The sequence below is a fragment of the Paramormyrops kingsleyae genome, chromosome 23 (assembly GCF_048594095.1).
Source record: "Paramormyrops kingsleyae isolate MSU_618 chromosome 23, PKINGS_0.4, whole genome shotgun sequence".
NCBI classification, from domain to species: Eukaryota; Metazoa; Chordata; class Actinopteri; order Osteoglossiformes; family Mormyridae; genus Paramormyrops; species Paramormyrops kingsleyae.
In genome coordinates, this window is record NC_132819.1 from 2910032 (window position 1) to 2931439 (window position 21408).

Here is a 21408-nt window from a genome sequence, read left to right on the forward strand (position 1 = left end):
GGCACAGAGTTGGAATACGGGGGCAGCGGAACTTTAGGGACTTAGGTTGCAGGTGGTGAGCTTGCGTTAGGTTGTGGGCAGTGCCGTACCCCTAGGCAGTTTATCGTCGGGTCGACGATAAAGAACGTGGGGGTAGATTGTAACCGGAGCGTTTGGAGAAGTTTAGATAAAGTGCGGTCACGTGCCGGTTAGCTTCTGCTGACGTGGATGTGGGGAGGGGTGTGGCAAGTATTCAGGGTCAAGTGGGGTTAATTAGAGCTGCACTGGGGATGGGTTTATAGGTAGGACGCAGTGGTTATGCGGGGTCCAGTGCAGGTATCGTATTGACTCCAAACGCCGTGGCTGACGCTGCGTTTGTCCACTGGTCCGGTCTGCGTTTAGCGACTGCTGTCCCCCCCCCCCTCCCCGCGCAATGGTACTGGTAGGCATGTGCCGTTCGGTGATATCTAGTTTGTGGTTTTACGTTTTAATTCCTGTGTTTTTGTATGTTTGTAGTGGACCTGGGTTAAGGCGGGTGGTTAGCCTGGTGTTTTCATTACGGCTGGCTAAGCGGCAGCTACAGGTTCTGGTAGGTATAAGGTCGACAGGAGTTTTAATGACTGTGAGCTGTGACAGCAGGTTTGATTGGTTTGTGTTTTTGTATTGTTTTATTTGTAGGTAGCCTCCCCCTTTCGTGGCTTGTAGTGGGTTGGGCTGCTGTCTTGTCTGTCTTTAGATTATAGTAGTTGGTCTTTTCTTTTCCTTTTTTTTATTATTATGTGTGGTTTGATATGAGTATCTGTGTGCGTGAGTAAGCCCCGGTACCTAGCATTATGTGGTTTGCGGTTGGTTATGGGGTGGGTTTTGTCTTTGGTTTTGTTTTGGGTTTTTTTTATTAGTTTTGCTGTGTTTGAACGTGATTTGCTGTGTTTGTTTTTGTTTCGTTGTAAATGCGGGGCTGTGCGATGTTTGGGGTTGTGATTTTGTGTTGATGTATTATGTAATTGTGGTTTGGTTATTGTCATTGTTTATTGTTTCTAACTTCCGGTTGATCCTGTTGTGTTGAGTTGAATAAAAGTGTAATTCCCGTTGAACTTTGCTGGCCACTTGTGGTCAGCTGTGGGTCGTTTTGTTGGACCCCTGAGTACTATTTTCTTATGTCCCTGGGCAGTAGGACCTGGGGTGGCGTAGTCAGGCTACTGTGGTTGGTTTGGGCCTTTCCCCTTACCACTCCTGCCACATTATCATCGTGCCATTGTGCGCTAATGAATTATACAAAGTCACCAATTACTGTTTGAATTTTGCCATATGTCCACCACTGGCCACAAATTCCGTTTTATGATGTATTAACTGGTAGAACGCAGTTTTTCTTTCCTCTTGTCACTTACACCTTTTCAGCTATAGTGATGACAATGAGCACTTCGGGACTTGCCTTACTCAGGTGCATCTTGTTTGCTTCTAATTTCCAAAGTACTGAGATTCTGCCCGTCAAAAGTCCAACATCGACATCACCACAGGTAAACAGGATGAGAACGCGAAGACTCCTGTAACATTTGTGGCGCGTATCCAGAAAACCACGCATCCACTTGGAAGTAAATGCATTGAAATCCAACATGAGTGGGCGATACACCTGCCGTGACCCGGATTCGAACCGGGGTTGCTGCGACCACAACGCAGAGTACTGACCACTATACGATCACGGCCGCTTTGGACAGTCATTAGCCAAACAACACCACAAGGATGCCATTCATCCATATCCTTATTAAAATGACCACCGACAAGTGGAGTATTCATTTTCTTCCCCTTAATGACAATACAGCTCTTAGTGACCACTGGTTAATGTAATAAGAGATCATTGCCATTTTACACAGTCACCACCTATGGAATATCACAGAGTACAATTCATATGTGATGACCATTATATCAAATGATAATGTATTGCCAAAAGATTTTTTTCAATACGCAACATTTCAAATATACGAACCTTGCACTCTTTCAGCAGATATGGTTTGTTCGTTTGATTCGTTGTTTTCGGAAGATATCGGCCGCTTTCTGAAATGTAAAAAAACAGGTACTGGACGACAGTTGCACCCCGAATATATAACTGGCACATCCTGGATCCAGGTTCTTATTGCTTAACCAATCACATTCTGCACAGCGCGAGGTTTTGAAAAATCAAAGCGAGATTGGATCATCGGAACAGAAATCAATCCATTCATACAACTTATCATCGTGCCATTGTGCGCTAATGAATTATACAAAGTCACCAATTACTGTTTGAATTTTGCCATATGTCCACCACTGGCCGCAAATTCCGTTTTATGATGTATTAACTGGTAGAACGCAGTTTTTCTTTCCTCTTGTCACTTACACCTTTTCAGCTATAGTGATGACAATGAGCACTTCGGGACTTGCCTTACTCAGGTGCATCTTGTTTGCTTCTATTTTCCAAAGTACTGAGATTCTGCCCGTCAAAAGTCCAACATCAATATCACCACAGGTAAACAGGATGAGAACGCGAAGACTCCTGTAACATTTGTGGCGCGTATCCAGAAAACCACGCATCCACTTGGAAGTAAATGCATTGAAATCCAATATGAGTGGGCGATTCACCTGCCGTGACCCGGATTCGAACCGGGGTTGCTGCGACCACAACGCAGAGTACTGACCACTATACGATCACGGCCGCTTTAGACAGTCATTAGCCAAACAACACCACAAGGATGCCATTCATACATGTCCTTATTAAAATGACCACCGACAAGTGGAGTATTCATTTTCTTCCCCTTAATGACAATACAGCTCTTAGTGACCACTGGTTAATGTAATAAGAGATCATTGCCATTTTACACAGTCACCACCTATGGAATATCACAGAGTACAATTCATATGTGATGACCATTATATCAAATGATAATGTATTGCCAAAAGATTTTTTTCAATACGCAACATTTCAAATATACGAACCTTGCACTCTTTCAGCAGATATGGTTTGTTCGTTTGATTCGTTGTTTTCGGAAGATATCGGCCGCTTTCTGAAATGTAAAAAAACAGGTACTGGACGACAGTTGCACCCCGAATATATAACTGGCACATCCTGGATCCAGGTTCTTATTGCTTAACCAATCACATTCTGCACAGCGCGAGGTTTTGAAAAATCAAAGCGAGATTGGATCATCGGAACAGAAATCAATCCATTCATACAACTTATCATCGTGCCATTGTGCGCTAATGAATTATACAAAGTCACCAATTACTGTTTGAATTTTGCCATATGTCCACCACTGGCCGCAAATTCCGTTTTATGATGTATTAACTGGTAGAACGCAGTTTTTCTTTCCTCTTGTCACTTACACCTTTTCAGCTATAGTGATGACAATGAGCACTTCGGGACTTGCCTTACTCAGGTGCATCTTGTTTGCTTCTAATTTCCAAAGTACTGAGATTCTGCCCGTCAAAAGTCCAACATCAATATCACCACAGGTAAACAGGATGAGAACGCGAAGACTCCTGTAACATTTGTGGCGCGTATCCAGAAAACCACGCATCCACTTGGAAGTAAATGCATTGAAATCCAATATGAGTGGGCGATTCACCTGCCGTGACCCGGATTCGAACCGGGGTTGCTGCGACCACAACGCAGAGTACTGACCACTATACGATCACGGCCGCTTTGGACAGTCATTAGCCAAACAACACCACAAGGATGCCATTCATCCATGTCCTTATTTAAATGACCACCGACAAGTGGAGTATTCATTTTCTTCCCCTAATGACAATACAGCTCTTAGTGACCACTGGTTAATGTAATAAGAGATCATTGCCATTTTACACAGTCACCACCTATGGAATATCACAGAGTACAATTCATATGTGATGACCATTATATCAAATGATAATGTATTGCCAAAAGATTTTTTTCAATACGCAACATTTCAAATATACGAACCTTGCACTCTTTCAGCAGATATGGTTTGTTCGTTTGATTCGTTGTTTTCGGAAGATATCGGCCGCTTTCTGGAATGTAAAAAAACAGGTACTGGACGACAGTTGCACCCCGAATATATAACTGGCACATCCTGGATCCAGGTTCTTATTGCTTAACCAATCACATTCTGCACAGCGCGAGGTTTTGAAAAATCAAAGCGAGATTGGATCATCGGAACAGAAATCAATCCATTCATACAACTTATCATCGTGCCATTGTGCGCTAATGAATTATACAAAGTCACCAATTACTGTTTGAATTTTGCCATATGTCCACCACTGGCCGCAAATTCCGTTTTATGATGTATTAACTGGTAGAACGCAGTTTTTCTTTCCTCTTGTCACTTACACCTTTTCAGCTATAGTGATGACAATGAGCACTTCGGGACTTGCCTTACTCAGGTGCATCTTGTTTGCTTCTAATTTCCAAAGTACTGAGATTCTGCCCGTCAAAAGTCCAACATCAATATCACCACAGGTAAACAGGATGAGAACGCGAAGACTCCTGTAACATTTGTGGCGCGTATCCAGAAAACCACGCATCCACTTGGAAGTAAATGCATTGAAATCCAATATGAGTGGCCTATACACCTGCCGTGACCCGGATTCGAACCGGGGTTGCTGCGACCACAACGCAGAGTACTGACCACTATACGATCACGGCCGCTTTGGACAGTCATTAGCCAAACAACACCACAAGGATGCCATTCATCCATGTCCTTATTAAAATGACCACCGACAAGTGGAGTATTCATTTTCTTCCCCTAATGACAATACAGCTCTTAGTGACCACTGGTTAATGTAATAAGAGATCATTGCCATTTTACACAGTCACCACCTATGGAATATCACAGAGTACAATTCATATGTGATGACCATTATATCAAATGATAATGTATTGCCAAAAGATTTTTTTCAATACGCAACATTTCAAATATACGAAGCTTGCACTCTTTTCAGCAGATATGGTTTGTTCGTTTGATTCGTTGTTTTCGGAAGATATCGGCCGCTTTCTGGAATGTAAAAAAACAGGTACTGGACGACAGTTGCACCCCGAATATATAACTGGCACATCCTGGATCCAGGTTCTTATTGCTTAACCAATCACATTCTGCACAGCGCGAGGTTTTGAAAAATCAAAGCGAGATTGGATCATCGGAACAGAAATCAATCCATTCATACAACTTATCATCGTGCCATTGTGCGCTAATGAATTATACAAAGTCACCAATTACTGTTTGAATTTTGCCATATGTCCACCACTGGCCGCAAATTCCGTTTTATGATGTATTAACTGGTAGAACGCAGTTTTTCTTTCCTCTTGTCACTTACACCTTTTCAGCTATAGTGATGACAATGAGCACTTCGGGACTTGCCTTACTCAGGTGCATCTTGTTTGCTTCTAATTTCCAAAGTACTGAGATTCTGCCCGTCAAAAGTCCAACATCAATATCACCACAGGTAAACAGGATGAGAACGCGAAGACTCCTGTAACATTTGTGGCGCGTATCCAGAAAACCACGCATCCACTTGGAAGTAAATGCATTGAAATCCAATATGAGTCGGCGATACACCTGCCGTGACCCGGATTCGAACCGGGGTTGCTGCGACCACAACGCAGAGTACTGACCACTATACGATCACGGCCGCTTTGGACAGTCATTAGCCAAACAACACCACAAGGATGCCATTCATCCATGTCCTTATTTAAATGACCACCGACAAGTGGAGTATTCATTTTCTTCCCCTAATGACAATACAGCTCTTAGTGACCACTGGTTAATGTAATAAGAGATCATTGCCATTTTACACAGTCACCACCTATGGAATATCACAGAGTACAATTCATATGTGATGACCATTATATCAAATGATAATGTATTGCCAAAAGATTTTTTTCAATACGCAACATTTCAAATATACGAACCTTGCACTCTTTCAGCAGATATGGTTTGTTCGTTTGATTCGTTGTTTTCGGAAGATATCGGCCGCTTTCTGGAATGTAAAAAAACAGGTACTGGACGACAGTTGCACCCCGAATATATAACTGGCACATCCTGGATCCAGGTTCTTATTGCTTAACCAATCACATTCTGCACAGCGCGAGGTTTTGAAAAATCAAAGCGAGATTGGATCATCGGAACAGAAATCAATCCATTCATACAACTTATCATCGTGCCATTGTGCGCTAATGAATTATACAAAGTCACCAATTACTGTTTGAATTTTGCCATATGTCCACCACTGGCCGCAAATTCCGTTTTATGATGTATTAACTGGTAGAACGCAGTTTTTCTTTCCTCTTGTCACTTACACCTTTTCAGCTATAGTGATGACAATGAGCACTTCGGGACTTGCCTTACTCAGGTGCATCTTGTTTGCTTCTAATTTCCAAAGTACTGAGATTCTGCCCGTCAAAAGTCCAACATCAATATCACCACAGGTAAACAGGATGAGAACGCGAAGACTCCTGTAACATTTGTGGCGCGTATCCAGAAAACCACGCATCCACTTGGAAGTAAATGCATTGAAATCCAACATGAGTGGGCGATACACCTGCCGTGACCCGGATTCGAACCGGAGTTGCTGCGACCACAACGCAGAGTACTGACCACTATACGATCACGGCCGCTTTGGACAGTCATTAGCCAAACAACACCACAAGGATGCCATTCATCCATGTCCTTATTAAAATGACCACCGACAAGTGGAGTATTCATTTTCTTCCCCTAATGACAATACAGCTCTTAGTGACCACTGGTTAATGTAATAAGAGATCATTGCCATTTTACACAGTCACCACCTATGGAATATCACAGAGTACAATTCATATGTGATGACCATTATATCAAATGATAATGTATTGCCAAAAGATTTTTTTCAATACGCAACATTTCAAATATACGAAGCTTGCACTCTTTTCAGCAGATATGGTTTGTTCGTTTGATTCGTTGTTTTCGGAAGATATCGGCCGCTTTCTGGAATGTAAAAAAACAGGTACTGGACGACAGTTGCACCCCGAATATATAACTGGCACATCCTGGATCCAGGTTCTTATTGCTTAACCAATCACATTCTGCACAGCGCGAGGTTTTGAAAAATCAAAGCGAGATTGGATCATCGGAACAGAAATCAATCCATTCATACAACTTATCATCGTGCCATTGTGCGCTAATGAATTATACAAAGTCACCAATTACTGTTTGAATTTTGCCATATGTCCACCACTGGCCGCAAATTCCGTTTTATGATGTATTAACTGGTAGAACGCAGTTTTTCTTTCCTCTTGTCACTTACACCTTTTCAGCTATAGTGATGACAATGAGCACTTCGGGACTTGCCTTACTCAGGTGCATCTTGTTTGCTTCTAATTTCCAAAGTACTGAGATTCTGCCCGTCAAAAGTCCAACATCAATATCACCACAGGTAAACAGGATGAGAACGCGAAGACTCCTGTAACATTTGTGGCGCGTATCCAGAAAACCACGCATCCACTTGGAAGTAAATGCATTGAAATCTAATATGAGTGGGCGATACACCTGCCGTGACCCGGATTCGAACCGGGGTTGCTGCGACCACAACGCAGAGTACTGACCACTATACGATCACGGCCGCTTTGGACAGTCATTAGCCAAACAACACCACAAGGATGCCATTCATCCATGTCCTTATTTAAATGACCACCGACAAGTGGAGTATTCATTTTCTTCCCCTAATGACAATACAGCTCTTAGTGACCACTGGTTAATGTAATAAGAGATCATTGCCATTTTACACAGTCACCACCTATGGAATATCACAGAGTACAATTCATATGTGATGACCATTATATCAAATGATAATGTATTGCCAAAAGATTTTTTTCAATACGCAACATTTCAAATATACGAACCTTGCACTCTTTCAGCAGATATGGTTTGTTCGTTTGATTCGTTGTTTTCGGAAGATATCGGCCGCTTTCTGGAATGTAAAAAAACAGGTACTGGACGACAGTTGCACCCCGAATATATAACTGGCACATCCTGGATCCAGGTTCTTATTGCTTAACCAATCACATTCTGCACAGCGCGAGGTTTTGAAAAATCAAAGCGAGATTGGATCATCGGAACAGAAATCAATCCATTCATACAACTTATCATCGTGCCATTGTGCGCTAATGAATTATACAAAGTCACCAATTACTGTTTGAATTTTGCCATATGTCCACCACTGGCCGCAAATTCCGTTTTATGATGTATTAACTGGTAGAACGCAGTTTTTCTTTCCTCTTGTCACTTACACCTTTTCAGCTATAGTGATGACAATGAGCACTTCGGGACTTGCCTTACTCAGGTGCATCTTGTTTGCTTCTAATTTCCAAAGTACTGAGATTCTGCCCGTCAAAAGTCCAACATCAATATCACCACAGGTAAACAGGATGAGAACGCGAAGACTCCTGTAACATTTGTGGCGCGTATCCAGAAAACCACGCATCCACTTGGAAGTAAATGCATTGAAATCCAATATGAGTGGCCTATACACCTGCCGTGACCCGGATTCGAACCGGGGTTGCTGCGACCACAACGCAGAGTACTGACCACTATACGATCACGGCCGCTTTGGACAGTCATTAGCCAAACAACACCACAAGGATGCCATTCATCCATGTCCTTATTAAAATGACCACCGACAAGTGGAGTATTCATTTTCTTCCCCTATAATGACAATACAGCTCTTAGTGACCACTGGTTAATGTAATAAGAGATCATTGCCATTTTACACAGTCACCACCTATGGAATATCACAGAGTACAATTCATATGTGATGACCATTATATCAAATGATAATGTATTGCCAAAAGATTTTTTTCAATACGCAACATTTCAAATATACGAAGCTTGCACTCTTTTCAGCAGATATGGTTTGTTCGTTTGATTCGTTGTTTTCGGAAGATATCGGCCGCTTTCTGAAATGTAAAAAAACAGGTACTGGACGACAGTTGCACCCCGAATATATAACTGGCACATCCTGGATCCAGGTTCTTATTGCTTAACCAATCACATTCTGCACAGCGCGAGGTTTTGAAAAATCAAAGCGAGATTGGATCATCGGAACAGAAATCAATCCATTCATACAACTTATCATCGTGCCATTGTGCGCTAATGAATTATACAAAGTCACCAATTACTGTTTGAATTTTGCCATATGTCCACCACTGGCCGCAAATTCCGTTTTATGATGTATTAACTGGTAGAACGCAGTTTTTCTTTCCTCTTGTCACTTACACCTTTTCAGCTATAGTGATGACAATGAGCACTTCGGGACTTGCCTTACTCAGGTGCATCTTGTTTGCTTCTAATTTCCAAAGTACTGAGATTCTGCCCGTCAAAAGTCCAACATCAATATCACCACAGGTAAACAGGATGAGAACGCGAAGACTCCTGTAACATTTGTGGCGCGTATCCAGAAAACCACGCATCCACTTGGAAGTAAATGCATTGAAATCCAACATGAGTGGGCGATACACCTGCCGTGACCCGGATTCGAACCGGAGTTGCTGCGACCACAACGCAGAGTACTGACCACTATACGATCACGGCCGCTTTGGACAGTCATTAGCCAAACAACACCACAAGGATGCCATTCATCCATGTCCTTATTAAAATGACCACCGACAAGTGGAGTATTCATTTTCTTCCCCTAATGACAATACAGCTCTTAGTGACCACTGGTTAATGTAATAAGAGATCATTGCCATTTTACACAGTCACCACCTATGGAATATCACAGAGTACAATTCATATGTGATGACCATTATATCAAATGATAATGTATTGCCAAAAGATTTTTTTCAATACGCAACATTTCAAATATACGAAGCTTGCACTCTTTTCAGCAGATATGGTTTGTTCGTTTGATTCGTTGTTTTCGGAAGATATCGGCCGCTTTCTGGAATGTAAAAAAACAGGTACTGGACGACAGTTGCACCCCGAATATATAACTGGCACATCCTGGATCCAGGTTCTTATTGCTTAACCAATCACATTCTGCACAGCGCGAGGTTTTGAAAAATCAAAGCGAGATTGGATCATCGGAACAGAAATCAATCCATTCATACAACTTATCATCGTGCCATTGTGCGCTAATGAATTATACAAAGTCACCAATTACTGTTTGAATTTTGCCATATGTCCACCACTGGCCGCAAATTCCGTTTTATGATGTATTAACTGGTAGAACGCAGTTTTTCTTTCCTCTTGTCACTTACACCTTTTCAGCTATAGTGATGACAATGAGCACTTCGGGACTTGCCTTACTCAGGTGCATCTTGTTTGCTTCTAATTTCCAAAGTACTGAGATTCTGCCCGTCAAAAGTCCAACATCAATATCACCACAGGTAAACAGGATGAGAACGCGAAGACTCCTGTAACATTTGTGGCGCGTATCCAGAAAACCACGCATCCACTTGGAAGTAAATGCATTGAAATCCAATATGAGTGGCCTATACACCTGCCGTGACCCGGATTCGAACCGGGGTTGCTGCGACCACAACGCAGAGTACTGACCACTATACGATCACGGCCGCTTTGGACAGTCATTAGCCAAACAACACCACAAGGATGCCATTCATCCATGTCCTTATTAAAATGACCACCGACAAGTGGAGTATTCATTTTCTTCCCCTATAATGACAATACAGCTCTTAGTGACCACTGGTTAATGTAATAAGAGATCATTGCCATTTTACACAGTCACCACCTATGGAATATCACAGAGTACAATTCATATGTGATGACCATTATATCAAATGATAATGTATTGCCAAAAGATTTTTTTCAATACGCAACATTTCAAATATACGAAGCTTGCACTCTTTTCAGCAGATATGGTTTGTTCGTTTGATTCGTTGTTTTCGGAAGATATCGGCCGCTTTCTGAAATGTAAAAAAACAGGTACTGGACGACAGTTGCACCCCGAATATATAACTGGCACATCCTGGATCCAGGTTCTTATTGCTTAACCAATCACATTCTGCACAGCGCGAGGTTTTGAAAAATCAAAGCGAGATTGGATCATCGGAACAGAAATCAATCCATTCATACAACTTATCATCGTGCCATTGTGCGCTAATGAATTATACAAAGTCACCAATTACTGTTTGAATTTTGCCATATGTCCACCACTGGCCGCAAATTCCGTTTTATGATGTATTAACTGGTAGAACGCAGTTTTTCTTTCCTCTTGTCACTTACACCTTTTCAGCTATAGTGATGACAATGAGCACTTCGGGACTTGCCTTACTCAGGTGCATCTTGTTTGCTTCTAATTTCCAAAGTACTGAGATTCTGCCCGTCAAAAGTCCAACATCAATATCACCACAGGTAAACAGGATGAGAACGCGAAGACTCCTGTAACATTTGTGGCGCGTATCCAGAAAACCACGCATCCACTTGGAAGTAAATGCATTGAAATCCAACATGAGTGGGCGATACACCTGCCGTGACCCGGATTCGAACCGGAGTTGCTGCGACCACAACGCAGAGTACTGACCACTATACGATCACGGCCGCTTTGGACAGTCATTAGCCAAACAACACCACAAGGATGCCATTCATCCATGTCCTTATTAAAATGACCACCGACAAGTGGAGTATTCATTTTCTTCCCCTAATGACAATACAGCTCTTAGTGACCACTGGTTAATGTAATAAGAGATCATTGCCATTTTACACAGTCACCACCTATGGAATATCACAGAGTACAATTCATATGTGATGACCATTATATCAAATGATAATGTATTGCCAAAAGATTTTTTTCAATACGCAACATTTCAAATATACGAAGCTTGCACTCTTTTCAGCAGATATGGTTTGTTCGTTTGATTCGTTGTTTTCGGAAGATATCGGCCGCTTTCTGGAATGTAACAAAACAGGTACTGGACGACAGTTGCACCCCGAATATATAACTGGCACATCCTGGATCCAGGTTCTTATTGCTTAACCAATCACATTCTGCACAGCGCGAGGTTTTGAAAAATCAAAGCGAGATTGGATCATCGGAACAGAAATCAATCCATTCATACAACTTATCATCGTGCCATTGTGCGCTAATGAATTATACAAAGTCACCAATTACTGTTTGAATTTTGCCATATGTCCACCACTGGCCGCAAATTCCGTTTTATGATGTATTAACTGGTAGAACGCAGTTTTTCTTTCCTCTTGTCACTTACACCTTTTCAGCTATAGTGATGACAATGAGCACTTCGGGACTTGCCTTACTCAGGTGCATCTTGTTTGCTTCTATTTTCCAAAGTACTGAGATTCTGCCCGTCAAAAGTCCAACATCAATATCACCACAGGTAAACAGGATGAGAACGCGAAGACTCCTGTAACATTTGTGGCGCGTATCCAGAAAACCACGCATCCACTTGGAAGTAAATGCATTGAAATCCAATATGAGTGGCCTATACACCTGCCGTGACCCGGATTCGAACCGGGGTTGCTGCGACCACAACGCAGAGTACTGACCACTATACGATCACGGCCGCTTTGGACAGTCATTAGCCAAACAACACCACAAGGATGCCATTCATCCATGTCCTTATTAAAATGACCACCGACAAGTGGAGTATTCATTTTCTTCCCCTAATGACAATACAGCTCTTAGTGACCACTGGTTAATGTAATAAGAGATCATTGCCATTTTACACAGTCACCACCTATGGAATATCACAGAGTACAATTCATATGTGATGACCATTATATCAAATGATAATGTATTGCCAAAAGATTTTTTTCAATACGCAACATTTCAAATATACGAAGCTTGCACTCTTTTCAGCAGATATGGTTTGTTCGTTTGATTCGTTGTTTTCGGAAGATATCGGCCGCTTTCTGGAATGTAAAAAAACAGGTACTGGACGACAGTTGCACCCCGAATATATAACTGGCACATCCTGGATCCAGGTTCTTATTGCTTAACCAATCACATTCTGCACAGCGCGAGGTTTTGAAAAATCAAAGCGAGATTGGATCATCGGAACAGAAATCAATCCATTCATACAACTTATCATCGTGCCATTGTGCGCTAATGAATTATACAAAGTCACCAATTACTGTTTGAATTTTGCCATATGTCCACCACTGGCCGCAAATTCCGTTTTATGATGTATTAACTGGTAGAACGCAGTTTTTCTTTCCTCTTGTCACTTACACCTTTTCAGCTATAGTGATGACAATGAGCACTTCGGGACTTGCCTTACTCAGGTGCATCTTGTTTGCTTCTAATTTCCAAAGTACTGAGATTCTGCCCGTCAAAAGTCCAACATCAATATCACCACAGGTAAACAGGATGAGAACGCGAAGACTCCTGTAACATTTGTGGCGCGTATCCAGAAAACCACGCATCCACTTGGAAGTAAATGCATTGAAATCCAACATGAGTGGGCGATACACCTGCCGTGACCCGGATTCGAACCGGAGTTGCTGCGACCACAACGCAGAGTACTGACCACTATACGATCACGGCCGCTTTGGACAGTCATTAGCCAAACAACACCACAAGGATGCCATTCATCCATGTCCTTATTAAAATGACCACCGACAAGTGGAGTATTCATTTTCTTCCCCTAATGACAATACAGCTCTTAGTGACCACTGGTTAATGTAATAAGAGATCATTGCCATTTTACACAGTCACCACCTATGGAATATCACAGAGTACAATTCATATGTGATGACCATTATATCAAATGATAATGTATTGCCAAAAGATTTTTTTCAATACGCAACATTTCAAATATACGAAGCTTGCACTCTTTTCAGCAGATATGGTTTGTTCGTTTGATTCGTTGTTTTCGGAAGATATCGGCCGCTTTCTGGAATGTAAAAAAACAGGTACTGGACGACAGTTGCACCCCGAATATATAACTGGCACATCCTGGATCCAGGTTCTTATTGCTTAACCAATCACATTCTGCACAGCGCGAGGTTTTGAAAAATCAAAGCGAGATTGGATCATCGGAACAGAAATCAATCCATTCATACAACTTATCATCGTGCCATTGTGCGCTAATGAATTATACAAAGTCACCAATTACTGTTTGAATTTTGCCATATGTCCACCACTGGCCGCAAATTCCGTTTTATGATGTATTAACTGGTAGAACGCAGTTTTTCTTTCCTCTTGTCACTTACACCTTTTCAGCTATAGTGATGACAATGAGCACTTCGGGACTTGCCTTACTCAGGTGCATCTTGTTTGCTTCTATTTTCCAAAGTACTGAGATTCTGCCCGTCAAAAGTCCAACATCAATATCACCACAGGTAAACAGGATGAGAACGCGAAGACTCCTGTAACATTTGTGGCGCGTATCCAGAAAACCACGCATCCACTTGGAAGTAAATGCATTGAAATCCAATATGAGTGGGCGATTCACCTGCCGTGACCCGGATTCGAACCGGGGTTGCTGCGACCACAACGCAGAGTACTGACCACTATACGATCACGGCCGCTTTGGACAGTCATTAGCCAAACAACACCACAAGGATGCCATTCATACATGTCCTTATTAAAATGACCACCGACAAGTGGAGTATTCATTTTCTTCCCCTAATGACAATACAGCTCTTAGTGACCACTGGTTAATGTAATAAGAGATCATTGCCATTTTACACAGTCACCACCTATGGAATATCACAGAGTACAATTCATATGTGATGACCATTATATCAAATGATAATGTATTGCCAAAAGATTTTTTTCAATACGCAACATTTCAAATATACGAAGCTTGCACTCTTTTCAGCAGATATGGTTTGTTCGTTTGATTCGTTGTTTTCGGAAGATATCGGCCGCTTTCTGGAATGTAAAAAAACAGGTACTGGACGACAGTTGCACCCCGAATATATAACTGGCACATCCTGGATCCAGGTTCTTATTGCTTAACCAATCACATTCTGCACAGCGCGAGGTTTTGAAAAATCAAAGCGAGATTGGATCATCGGAACAGAAATCAATCCATTCATACAACTTATCATCGTGCCATTGTGCGCTAATGAATTATACAAAGTCACCAATTACTGTTTGAATTTTGCCATATGTCCACCACTGGCCGCAAATTCCGTTTTATGATGTATTAACTGGTAGAACGCAGTTTTTCTTTCCTCTTGTCACTTACACCTTTTCAGCTATAGTGATGACAATGAGCACTTCGGGACTTGCCTTACTCAGGTGCATCTTGTTTGCTTCTAATTTCCAAAGTACTGAGATTCTGCCCGTCAAAAGTCCAACATCAATATCACCACAGGTAAACAGGATGAGAACGCGAAGACTCCTGTAACATTTGTGGCGCGTATCCAGAAAACCACGCATCCACTTGGAAGTAAATGCATTGAAATCCAATATGAGTGGGCGATTCACCTGCCGTGACCCGGATTCGAACCGGAGTTGCTGCGACCACAACGCAGAGTACTGACCACTATACGATCACGGCCGCTTTGGACAGTCATTAGCCAAACAACACCACAAGGATGCCATTCATCCATGTCCTTATTAAAATGACCACCGACAAGTGGAGTATTCATTTTCTTCCCCTAATGACAATACAGCTCTTAGTGACCACTGGTTAATGTAATAAGAGATCATTGCCATTTTACACAGTCACCACCTATGGAATATCACAGAGTACAATTCATATGTGATGACCATTATATCAAATGATAATGTATTGCCAAAAGATTTTTTTCAATACGCAACATTTCAACTATACGAAGCTTGCACTCTTTTCAGCAGATATGGTTTGTTCGTTTGATTCGTTGTTTTCGGAAGATATCGGACGCTTTCTGAAATGTAAAAAAACAGGTACTGGACGACAGTTGCACCCCGAATATATAACTGGCACATCCTGGATCCAGGTTCTTATTGCTGAATCAATTATATTCTGCACAGCGCGAGGTTTTGAAAAATCAAAGCGAGATTGGATCATCGGAACAGAAATCAATCCATTCATACAACTTATCTTCGTGCCATTGTGCGCTAATGAATTATACAAAGTCACCAATTACTCTTTGAATTTTGCCATATGTCCACCACTGGCCGCAAATTCCGTTTTATGATGTATTAACTGGTAGTACGCAGTTTTTCTTTCCTCTTGTCACTTACACCTTTTCAGCTATAGTGATGACAATGAGCACTTCGGGACTTGCCTTACTCAGGTGCATCTTGTTTGCTTCTATTTTCCAAAGTACTGAGATTCTGCCCGTCAAAAGTCCAACATCAATATCACCACAGGTAAACAGGATGAGAACGCGAAGACTCCTGTAACATTTGTGGCGCGTATCCAGAAAACCACGCATCCACTTGGAAGTAAATGCATTGAAATCCAATATGAGTGGGCGATTCACCTGCCGTGACCCGGATTCGAACCGGGGTTGCTGCGACCACAACGCAGAGTACTGACCACTATACGATCACGGCCGCTTTGGACAGTCATTAGCTAAACAACACCACAAGGATGCCATTCATACATGTCCTTATTAAAATGACCACCGACAAGTGGAGTATTCATTTTCTTCCCCTAATGACAATACAGCTCTTAGTGACCACTGGTTAATGTAATAAGAGATCATTGCCATTTTACACAGTCACCACCTATGGAATATCACAGAGTACAATTCATATGTGATGACCATTATATCAAATGATAATGTATTGCCAAAAGATTTTTTTCAATACGCAACATTTCAAATATACGAAGCTTGCACTCTTTTCAGCAGATATGGTTTGTTCGTTTGATTCGTTGTTTTCGGAAGATATCGGCCGCTTTCTGGAATGTAAAAAAACAGGTACTGGACGACAGTTGCACCCCGAATATATAACTGGCACATCCTGGATCCAGGTTCTTATTGCTTAACCAATCACATTCTGCACAGCGCGAGGTTTTGAAAAATCAAAGCGAGATTGGATCATCGGAACAGAAATCAATCCATTCATACAACTTATCATCGTGCCATTGTGCGCTAATGAATTATACAAAGTCACCAATTACTGTTTGAATTTTGCCATATGTCCACCACTGGCCGCAAATTCCGTTTTATGATGTATTAACTGGTAGAACGCAGTTTTTCTTTCCTCTTGTCACTTACACCTTTTCAGCTATAGTGATGACAATGAGCACTTCGGGACTTGCCTTACTCAGGTGCATCTTGTTTGCTTCTAATTTCCAAAGTACTGAGATTCTGCCCGTCAAAAGTCCAACATCAATATCACCACAGGTAAACAGGATGAGAACGCGAAGACTCCTGTAACATTTGTGGCGCGTATCCAGAAAACCACGCATCCACTTGGAAGTAAATGCATTGAAATCCAATATGAGTGGGCGATACACCTGCCGTGACCCGGATTCGAACCGGGGTTGCTGCGACCACAACGCAGAGTACTGACCACTATACGATCACGGCCGCTTTGGACAGTCATTAGCCAAACAACACCACAAGGATGCCATTCATCCATGTCCTTATTAAAATGACCACCGACAAGTGGAGTATTCATTTTCTTCCCCTAATGACAATACAGCTCTTAGTGACCACTGGTTAATGTAATAAGAGATCATTGCCATTTTACACAGTCACCACCTATGGAATATCACAGAGTACAATTCATATGTGATGACCATTATATCAAATGATAATGTATTGCCAAAAGATTTTTTTCAATACGCAACATTTCAAATATACGAAGCTTGCACTCTTTTCAGCAGATATGGTTTGTTCGTTTGATTCGTTGTTTTCGGAAGATATCGGCCGCTTTCTGGAATGTAAAAAAACAGGTACTGGACGACAGTTGCACCCCGAATATATAACTGGCACATCCTGGATCCAGGTTCTTATTGCTTAACCAATCACATTCTGCACAGCGCGAGGTTTTGAAAAATCAAAGCGAGATTGGATCATCGGAACAGAAATCAATCCATTCATACAACTTATCATCGTGCCATTGTGCGCTAATGAATTATACAAAGTCACCAATTACTGTTTGAATTTTGCCATATGTCCACCACTGGCCGCAAATTCCGTTTTATGATGTATTAACTGGTAGAACGCAGTTTTTCTTTCCTCTTGTCACTTACACCTTTTCAGCTATAGTGATGACAATGAGCACTTCGGGACTTGCCTTACTCAGGTGCATCTTGTTTGCTTCTATTTTCCAAAGTACTGAGATTCTGCCCGTCAAAAGTCCAACATCAATATCACCACAGGTAAACAGGATGAGAACGCGAAGACTCCTGTAACATTTGTGGCGCGTATCCAGAAAACCACGCATCCACTTGGAAGTAAATGCATTGAAATCCAATATGAGTGGGCGATTCACCTGCCGTGACCCGGATTCGAACCGGGGTTGCTGCGACCACAACGCAGAGTACTGACCACTATACGATCACGGCCGCTTTGGACAGTCATTAGCCAAACAACACCACAAGGATGCCATTCATACATGTCCTTATTAAAATGACCACCGACAAGTGGAGTATTCATTTTCTTCCCCTAATGACAATACAGCTCTTAGTGACCACTGGTTAATGTAATAAGAGATCATTGCCATTTTACACAGTCACCACCTATGGAATATCACAGAGTACAATTCATATGTGATGACCATTATATCAAATGATAATGTATTGCCAAAAGATTTTTTTCAATACGCAACATTTCAAATATACGAAGCTTGCACTCTTTTCAGCAGATATGGTTTGTTCGTTTGATTCGTTGTTTTCGGAAGATATCGGCCGCTTTCTGGAATGTAAAAAAACAGGTACTGGACGACAGTTGCACCCCGAATATATAACTGGCACATCCTGGATCCAGGTTCTTATTGCTTAACCAATCACATTCTGCACAGCGCGAGGTTTTGAAAAATCAAAGCGAGATTGGATCATCGGAACAGAAATCAATCCATTCATACAACTTATCATCGTGCCATTGTGCGCTAATGAATTATACAAAGTCACCAATTACTGTTTGAATTTTGCCATATGTCCACCACTGGCCGCAAATTCCGTTTTATGATGTATTAACTGGTAGAACGCAGTTTTTCTTTCCTCTTGTCACTTACACCTTTTCAGCTATAGTGATGACAATGAGCACTTCGGGACTTGCCTTACTCAGGTGCATCTTGTTTGCTTCTAATTTCCAAAGTACTGAGATTCTGCCCGTCAAAAGTCCAACATCAATATCACCACAGGTAAACAGGATGAGAACGCGAAGACTCCTGTAACATTTGTGGCGCGTATCCAGAAAACCACGCATCCACTTGGAAGTAAATGCATTGAAATCCAATATGAGTGGGCGATTCACCTGCCGTGACCCGGATTCGAACCGGAGTTGCTGCGACCACAACGCAGAGTACTGACCACTATACGATCACGGCCGCTTTGGACAGTCATTAGCCAAACAACACCACAAGGATGCCATTCATCCATGTCCTTATTAAAATGACCACCGACAAGTGGAGTATTCATTTTCTTCCCCTAATGACAATACAGCTCTTAGTGACCACTGGTTAATGTAATAAGAGATCATTGCCATTTTACACAGTCACCACCTATGGAATATCACAGAGTACAATTCATATGTGATGACCATTATATCAAATGATAATGTATTGCCAAAAGATTTTTTTCAATACGCAACATTTCAACTATACGAAGCTTGCACTCTTTTCAGCAGATATGGTTTGTTCGTTTGATTCGTTGTTTTCGGAAGATATCGGACGCTTTCTGAAATGTAAAAAAACAGGTACTGGACGACAGTTGCACCCCGAATATATAACTGGCACATCCTGGATCCAGGTTCTTATTGCTGAATCAATTATATTCTGCACAGCGCGAGGTTTTGAAAAATCAAAGCGAGATTGGATCATCGGAACAGAAATCAATCCATTCATACAACTTATCTTCGTGCCATTGTGCGCTAATGAATTATACAAAGTCACCAATTACTCTTTGAATTTTGCCATATGTCCACCACTGGCCGCAAATTCCGTTTTATGATGTATTAACTGGTAGTACGCAGTTTTTCTTTCCTCTTGTCACTTACACCTTTTCAGCTATAGTGATGACAATGAGCACTTCGGGACTTGCCTTACTCAGGTGCATCTTGTTTGCTTCTATTTTCCAAAGTACTGAGATTCTGCCCGTCAAAAGTCCAACATCAATATCACCACAGGTAAACAGGATGAGAACGCGAAGACTCCTGTAACATTTGTGGCGCGTATCCAGAAAACCACGCATCCACTTGGAAGTAAATGCATTGAAATCCAATATGAGTGGGCGATTCACCTGCCGTGACCCGGATTCGAACCGGGGTTGCTGCGACCACAACGCAGAGTACTGACCACTATACGATCACGGCCGCTTTGGACAGTCATTAGCTAAACAACACCACAAGGATGCCATTCATACATGTCCTTATTAAAATGACCACCGACAAGTGGAGTATTCATTTTCTTCCCCTAATGACAATACAGCTCTTAGTGACCACTGGTTAATGTAATAAGAGATCATTGCCATTTTACACAGTCACCACCTATGGAATATCACAGAGTACAATTCATATGTGATGACCATTATATCAAATGATAATGTATTGCCAAAAGATTTTTTTCAATACGCAACATTTCAAATATACGAAGCTTGCACTCTTTTCAGCAGATATGGTTTGTTCGTTTGATTCGTTGTTTTCGGAAGATATCGGCCGCTTTCTGGAATGTAAAAAAACAGGTACTGGACGACAGTTGCACCCCGAATATATAACTGGCACATCCTGGATCCAGGTTCTTATTGCTTAACCAATCACATTCTGCACAGCGCGAGGTTTTGAAAAATCAAAGCGAGATTGGATCATCGGAACAGAAATCAATCCATTCATACAACTTATCATCGTGCCATTGTGCGCTAATGAATTATACAAAGTCACCAATTACTGTTTGAATTTTGCCATATGTCCACCACTGGCCGCAAATTCCGTTTTATGATGTATTAACTGGTAGAACGCAGTTTTTCTTTCCTCTTGTCACTTACACCTTTTCAGCTATAGTGATGACAATGAGCACTTCGGGACTTGCCTTACTCAGGTGCATCTTGTTTGCTTCTAATTTCCAAAGTACTGAGATTCTGCCCGTCAAAAGTCCAACATCAATATCACCACAGGTAAACAGGATGAGAACGCGAAGACTCCTGTAACATTTGTGGCGCGTATCCAGAAAACCACGCATCCACTTGGAAGTAAATGCATTGAAATCCAATATGAGTGGGCGATACACCTGCCGTGACCCGGATTCGAACCGGGGTTGCTGCGACCACAACGCAGAGTACTGACCACTATACGATCACGGCCGCTTTGGACAGTCATTAGCCAAACAACACCACAAGGATGCCATTCATCCATGTCCTTATTAAAA

At 41.8% G+C, this 21408-nt stretch overlaps 15 non-coding genes across 15 annotated transcripts; all 15 read right to left on the bottom strand.

Annotated features, from left to right (window-relative positions):
- Window positions 1–1610: 1610 nt before the first annotated feature.
- On the bottom strand, window positions 1611–1682 carry trnah-gug (transfer RNA histidin (anticodon GUG)). Its single transcript has one exon. It is a non-coding gene; the product is annotated as a tRNA-His (tRNA).
- Window positions 1683–2593: 911 nt separating this feature from the next.
- On the bottom strand, window positions 2594–2665 carry trnah-gug (transfer RNA histidin (anticodon GUG)). The gene has a single exon. It is a non-coding gene; the product is annotated as a tRNA-His (tRNA).
- Window positions 2666–3576: 911 nt separating this feature from the next.
- On the bottom strand, window positions 3577–3648 carry trnah-gug (transfer RNA histidin (anticodon GUG)). Its single transcript has one exon. It is a non-coding gene; the product is annotated as a tRNA-His (tRNA).
- A 910-nt stretch (window positions 3649–4558) lies between these two features.
- On the bottom strand, window positions 4559–4630 carry trnah-gug (transfer RNA histidin (anticodon GUG)). The gene has a single exon. It is a non-coding gene; the product is annotated as a tRNA-His (tRNA).
- Window positions 4631–5541: 911 nt separating this feature from the next.
- Window positions 5542–5613, bottom strand: trnah-gug (transfer RNA histidin (anticodon GUG)). Its single transcript has one exon. It is a non-coding gene; the product is annotated as a tRNA-His (tRNA).
- A 1893-nt stretch (window positions 5614–7506) lies between these two features.
- trnah-gug (transfer RNA histidin (anticodon GUG)) lies at window positions 7507–7578 on the bottom strand. Its single transcript has one exon. It is a non-coding gene; the product is annotated as a tRNA-His (tRNA).
- Window positions 7579–8488: 910 nt separating this feature from the next.
- Window positions 8489–8560, bottom strand: trnah-gug (transfer RNA histidin (anticodon GUG)). The gene has a single exon. It is a non-coding gene; the product is annotated as a tRNA-His (tRNA).
- A 1896-nt stretch (window positions 8561–10456) lies between these two features.
- On the bottom strand, window positions 10457–10528 carry trnah-gug (transfer RNA histidin (anticodon GUG)). Its single transcript has one exon. It is a non-coding gene; the product is annotated as a tRNA-His (tRNA).
- Window positions 10529–12424: 1896 nt separating this feature from the next.
- Window positions 12425–12496, bottom strand: trnah-gug (transfer RNA histidin (anticodon GUG)). Its single transcript has one exon. It is a non-coding gene; the product is annotated as a tRNA-His (tRNA).
- Window positions 12497–14390: 1894 nt separating this feature from the next.
- On the bottom strand, window positions 14391–14462 carry trnah-gug (transfer RNA histidin (anticodon GUG)). Its single transcript has one exon. It is a non-coding gene; the product is annotated as a tRNA-His (tRNA).
- Window positions 14463–16356: 1894 nt separating this feature from the next.
- Window positions 16357–16428, bottom strand: trnah-gug (transfer RNA histidin (anticodon GUG)). The gene has a single exon. It is a non-coding gene; the product is annotated as a tRNA-His (tRNA).
- Window positions 16429–17339: 911 nt separating this feature from the next.
- trnah-gug (transfer RNA histidin (anticodon GUG)) lies at window positions 17340–17411 on the bottom strand. Its single transcript has one exon. It is a non-coding gene; the product is annotated as a tRNA-His (tRNA).
- A 911-nt stretch (window positions 17412–18322) lies between these two features.
- On the bottom strand, window positions 18323–18394 carry trnah-gug (transfer RNA histidin (anticodon GUG)). The gene has a single exon. It is a non-coding gene; the product is annotated as a tRNA-His (tRNA).
- A 1894-nt stretch (window positions 18395–20288) lies between these two features.
- Window positions 20289–20360, bottom strand: trnah-gug (transfer RNA histidin (anticodon GUG)). Its single transcript has one exon. It is a non-coding gene; the product is annotated as a tRNA-His (tRNA).
- Window positions 20361–21271: 911 nt separating this feature from the next.
- trnah-gug (transfer RNA histidin (anticodon GUG)) lies at window positions 21272–21343 on the bottom strand. Its single transcript has one exon. It is a non-coding gene; the product is annotated as a tRNA-His (tRNA).
- Between the last annotated feature and the right edge of the window lie 65 nt (window positions 21344–21408).